Here is a 6,636-nt window from a genome sequence, read left to right as displayed (position 1 = left end):
GAGGAGCGCAGACTTCATTCGTAGGAGAATAAGTAGGTTCAGCAATATCCTCAACCACCTTTTCAGTGTCAATAGGAGTTTCTTCTTGAAGATTTTCTTTTTCAATAAGGATTTCAGCAGAAGGAGAAACAGAGGATTTCTTCTTCTTACTTTTCTTAGTGGCAGAAAGCTCATGACCTGAAGAATGACCCATAGAGCGAAGTCTACTTCTCAGAGTCCTTGTTCTTCCAGCAAGATTGTCACCGGCTTCCACTTTAACAAGCTGAATATCGAACTTTCAAGCATCAACATTTTCTTTTACTTGGTCAGCTTCAACATCTTTTTGTACCTGTCCATCTTTTGCTGACCAGGTGGAGATTTCTTCTCAATAGACTTTTTCTTAAGAGATTTCTTGGGACTTCGGTCACTGGAAGGACGAATGGCAGAATGTTTTCTTTTCATACTTGATTTCTTAGGTTTGAGATTAGATTTACCTGACTTCTCAGGTTTGGAATCAGGCTTTTTCTCTTCTGAAGCAGCCTTTCGAAGTTCAGAAATGTTGGGGATTTGATAAATAGCAGTCCCTAGAAAAGAAACAGAGATCAGAATGCAAAAAAAAAAATTCTTATGTACCTGGTAAAAGGTTGTGACTTGCCAGACCAGCATCAGTTTTGAGATCGGTTGCATCAACTAGTTTTCCAGAAGGGATCGGGTTCCAAGTCTCCTGATCATACTCACTCAACGTGGGACGTTGTTCAGAGGAAGAAGGGATTTCGTTGTGTGAAAACTCCATCGAGAACGGTAATTGGGAATGGGGATGGCACAGAAAAAATATTTCTCTCTCCATTTCTTGTTATCATGGGGAATAGAAGAAATGGTGAAGATTTTGGTGTTCTCACCTAATTCATTAACAATGCAAGTTCTTCAGGAAAAGTGGATATAACCACGTTCACAGGAAACTTTGAGAGTATAATAATTTCTGAAAAGTTCGATAGACGTGATGCGACCCATTCTATGAACGAAAGCAAAGAAACAGTAAACTAACTTCCAACTTTTGGGAGTAAGTTGGCAAGGGCAGATGTGGTAGTAGACAAGCAAAGATTGGACAATGGGAATCAGAGGAATTCTGAATCTAGAATCAAGGTGATGGAGATAAATGGGAATAACGCTAGAGCTAGCATCATATGGACGTTTTGAGGGTTCAGGAGCCCATATCTTGGCGTCGGAAGGAAATCGGTAATCTTGACGATAAGAGGGCAAATGAGACTTCTTTACTGTGGTTGGATACCATTCAGTTCCAGCATATTTAGGATCCAACTTCTCTTTGGTGGTGTCCAGAGGAACGTAAGGAGTAATCTCTTCATCTTGGGCATAGGGAGTAGAATCCAATCTAGCGGAGCCTATTCAGAAGAAAAAGCACTCAGGGTTCTGTCCAAATTAACATATAAGGAAGTGTTAACTTGTTCAGAGGTACTGGGGCCTGAAGGATTAGTAGATGGATCCATGGAGAAGGAAGGTAACGGTGAAGGTTCAGGAAATGAAAATAAAGCACAGGAAAAATAATGGAGGAGTTGCAGAAAATTGCAGTTTGAGTTCGAAAAAGAAAAGTAGGTTATGGCCGAAAGCGAATGACAGAGAGTGAATATATACGGAGATGAAGTGACATGATGGGAAGTTTCTTGAAAATTGGAGGGAAATATACGATGATTCAGATCGACGGCTGTAACTGTTCGTAATCAACGCTTGGGGTTAATCGGTGGATTTGGAAACATTGCGACCAGACACGTGGATGGGATAAAAAAGGATTAAGGAAAGTATTATAATCATGCGATGGCGAATAAGAAATATTTATTGATCAAACGACGGGAAAGAGGATAACGTCAAGGAAGCTGAAAAGATGCATTAATGAGGGGATAAAAAAGGTCTGACAAATAAAGATTTTTAGCTGATCCTCGAGGTGATTTGGGGGCTGAGCACAGTGTTTGATGATTACTAAGGATGGTTCTACTTCCAAGAGGGATTATGGTTCGTTCTTTTAAACGGGACAAGATCAACATTCAAATTTACGATGACCTGGGAATTCAAAATTGAAACTTTGGAAATTACAATATCTGGAAAGAATGTGAAACGTTGATGGATCAAGATTTTGCCACGTGGAAAGAAAAGTGGGATTTGATGAAGAAGATTAAGCGCATGGAGAAAAACAGTTGAGATTTAAAAAAGTCAAATGCAGAGGGAATGGTTCTGATTGAATCCAGTATCTATTGATTGATCTCTCCAGCTAAGTTGAATTGAACGATTCTGATGAGCTCCAAGGTTGACAGATGAGCTCAAGAATTCGATGAGTTCTACGAAGCTTGTTTGTGAAATTAAAAGTAACCACAAGCGCACAGTTTTGTGTAGCTAACGAGTCGATCTCAAGGAGATATGCCACTTTAGAATTAACTTCTTAATGATAATGCGAGAGTACAATTATTCAAATTTGTTAATTACTTAATTAAACTAAACGAATGGTCCTAATCCATACATCTAATGCGATCGAATTGAGACGAAAAATAAAGCAAACATAATCAACGGATAATTAATAAAGGTAGAAAAAAAATGTGAATAATAAATAAAAATAAAAGGGAAGTGATCCGAGTGTCAGCTCTAGATCTAGGGAAGGGGAGTATAAATTATAATGACTTTGACCATGGACCCTTTTCCGTAGCTCACAGTCCACCGATCGGGGGAATGGATATTAAAGAAAAAGAAATTGCATAAAAGAAATTATCAAAGCAATAAAAGGAAAGGGAAACCTTAACCAAAGAGAGGCACGATTGTAGGCATCTCTGATCAAGGACCCAGGGGAAGGGAGAACAATAGATAAATGCTAAAAGTAAATTGTAGAAAGTAAATAACAGAGTAATAAAAGGAAAGGGAAACCTTAACCAAAGAGAGGCACGACTGTAGGCATCTCTGATCAAGGACCCAGGGGAAGGGAGAACAATAGATAAATGCTGAAAGTAAATTGTAGAAAGTAAATAACAGAGTAATAAAAGGAAAGGGAAACCTTAACCAAAGAGAGGCACGACTGTAGGCATCTCTGATCAAGGACCCAGGGGAAGGGAGAACAATAAATAAATGCTGAAAATAAATCCTAAATTAAGAATATGGAGGGGTAGATAGAAGAGGGAATGGAGGGAGGAGAGAAGATTATTAAAGAAGGTTACTTACTTGCGAATTGAACAAATGATTCGAATCTCACCCAACCCTAACAACCAGATCTAGATCTAGAATGATCTAGATCTGCAATTGCTAGACCCAGAGAAAAATGAATCTTAAAACTTGAGACTTGAACTTGAATTTGAATTGCATTACATAGAAAAATTAAACCTAAACATTCAATCTAGAAATTTAAATCTCACAAATGCAAGCAAAGAAAACTAGAGAAAGCCTAAATAAACTGAAGAGAGAAGAAAGAGTGTTTCTACTAAGCTCTAAAACACGTTCTCCCTTTATGGAATATGCTCTCCTTTTATAGAGTTTACATGGGATATGAATCTTGACGGAATTTGAATCAAACTCGGAATTCCTATCTGGGTTAACCAATTAGGGTTTTGGCATACTAATCGGACTGGCTTAGAGAGATCAAATGCACAATTCCACCGTTGTATTTCAGGATCAAGAGGTCATGCCTTGCTGAGTTTTTTTGAACTCACTCCTTTTTGTGCAAATATCTTTGTTAGACTATCCTGCAGGTACTGACGAATATGACGGCCAGTACTACGAAGAGCAAGCCGATGATGCATACTACTCCCAAGGTGCTATCGGTTACAAAGATAATGGTGAAGATTCCTTGTGTGATCATGCTACGTACCAGGATTAGCCCTACCTTGGAGTGGAAGCGGCCATGTTTGATTTCTAAAGTTTATGTTTATGAAGACGTTCTTTATAAGCTAGAAGAGACCTTAGTTTAGTTGATAGAACAATCTTCCTCTTTCTTTTAGCTTTTGTTTCCCGGATGTAATAGCTTAGTTTTGACTTTCGATCTACTTTTCCGTTGTAGTTATGGAGTGAGTTTCCGCACACTCTACATTTTGATTATTATACTGGCATCATTCTTTCCGCACTTTGATTATATTGTCATTCTCTTCTTCTTATCTTGATTTATTATATTGGTATCATTCTTTCCGCACTCTAATTATATTGTCATTCTCTTCTTCTTATCTTGATCTCTTTGTTTATATAATGTTACATTGATTATATCTTGTTCATGATTATGTTATTGTATATGTGGGAAGATGATTTCCTCGATACTTGATCTTCGGGGCTGTGGATCATACACTCGGGTATGCTAGGTAGGGTACCGGCTGGGTGGATGTGACAGCTGTTGGACTCCATTCCTTAACCCTATGGTCATCCATATATTGTTGGGACGGATGCTCTCATGACCCCTCACGACTCCCGGCCACTCCTTGGATGTCCATGAGCCCAAACCCTAACATGTGCAACCCTACCAATGTATGATCAACAGTGGACCATTGAATCTTTGCACGGACTGGTTTCCGCTATAGGATGAAACAGAGTCACGTCACTATTATCACAGCTCATTTGGTTTCAATTCCCTTACTAAAAGGGTAGTAGCATGTATGGGCACCTAGCCATGCAATCTAGAGACATGCCAGCAACCATGATAGTGCTGGGGGCATCAGCAAGCAGTGTCCCATTCCACAACCCTCTGATATCCCAAGTTGGATGCCCAGTGTGGATACCCTTCCATCACAATTACATCACATCACCAACCATTATAACCTAATCATTCATTTTATATCATAAAGTAATGAAAAATACATATAAACATTAATCACAATATATATTCGACTACTAAACATAGAATCATACTACTACAGCAAGTTATAAGAGCAATGATACATGTAAGAAATCAAATAGTTCATCATAGAGCATATCATCGCATATATATAAGAATGTGTCCTTACCTGTAGATATGTAAAAACTAAAGAAATTGCAATTAGATCTCACCCACAACAGTTCTAGTATACTTCAGAGATCACCTATAGATAGATTACAAAGTTATATTAAGTACATGAGTCAAATCAAAGCAATAACCAACTTCACAGAGCTACTATGACCTAGCCGGTCACTTGGGGCGGTTGGTTGGCCAAGCGACCGCCATAAGCGACCGCCCCTGTTCCATATTACTTCTAAGTCTGAAATTTTGACTTTTGACTTTCCAATTTTAATCCGATTTTGGGATGATCTAAATCTAAATTTCGTCCTTAAGGAGCCTACAACACAAGCACGAAACAAAACCCTAGAATTCTAATGATTCAATATTCACATCATCTCCTTCAATCAGATCTATCCTTTATTTGGATGCAAGGATCCATTTTCGGACATGATCTAATTAAGATCACTGATGGGGAATAGAACCAATACAATTAACTCACAACCAATCCATTAAGGAGGATGGATCCACACCATTCAAAGAGATGAGGAAAGAAGATAGAGAGTGTGGGATCACTTAACTCCACTTGATTTGCAAAACTGATAAAGGATTGGATCTTCTTCACAAATCATGCTTCTCTCACCTTCCAACACATGTTCTCTGCCTCTTAACCGTCCTCAGCCGTAATCCTGAATATAATAATGAGTAAAAAGGTCAAGATTGGATATATATATATATAGAAGACTGGGGCAAATTAGGGTTTAAAATCCTGCAAGTAGTCATGGCAGTCACTTGGGGTGGTTGATTGATCAATCAACTGCTTTAAGCAACCGCCCCCTAGTACTTTTAAGTACTTGAGTGCTTTGCTAGTCCATAATCCTAGTGCTTACCTAACCCTATACAATATGTGGGGGTGTTCTTACCTTGATTCCGAACATCTTCAATCACACCTTGACTCCGACTGGTGATCCACTTTCCTAGTCCATCAAGGTTCCTACAAGTTCTTCTTCGGATTCCCAATAAAGCAAGGTCTTCATTGGCAGAATCCAGATCCATGGATGCAGGGTGTGGATCATGGACTTCAATCCGGATATTCCACAACTTATTCCAGCTGGACCTTCAGGTACTAGGACCTGCAATACGGATCCTAGGTTAGAATTATGGGGGTTGTCACAAAACTAACCAAAGAGGATAAAAATTTAATAGATCTTATACTAGGTCTTCTCCAAAATCTTACTGTGAAGTTCACGGAAGAGCTAGAGTGAATGGAGATTCACTCTACAACATAGAGAATAGTCGAGATAGGTCATAGTAGCAAGTACAGACCTTGAAGAAGGTTTATACAGTAGGTAGAAACAATCGAAAAAGAAGAACTAGAATGAAGAGAATGAATGCTAACCTTTTAGAAAGTGAAACGATGAACAAAAACCTTAACGGATGCTCCCACACCTTCCTACACCTTGGAGAGGGTTCTCTAGAGAGTCTCTAACATTCTCTGACGGCTTTAGAACATAATGACACGTTTTAGAACGAAAAAATAATTAAATAGGGCTTCAAAAATCTAATTTTCCCAAAATGCTTTTTTTGCGCCAAAACAAGCTTGGTTGCCTAGGGTGACCAAGGCAGGTTGCCAACACAGGGTACTTTTTTGATAAAAAGGAATTTTGATGCTTTGAAATACCTAGCTTAATCTTGAGTCCTTTTCTGAT

The sequence above is a fragment of the Hakea prostrata genome, chromosome 1 (assembly GCF_041222555.1).
Source record: "Hakea prostrata isolate BN-2017 chromosome 1, UWA_Hpros_2, whole genome shotgun sequence".
In the NCBI taxonomy this organism is placed as follows: domain Eukaryota; kingdom Viridiplantae; phylum Streptophyta; class Magnoliopsida; order Proteales; family Proteaceae; genus Hakea; species Hakea prostrata.
Note: the sequence above shows the minus strand (reverse complement) of the source record.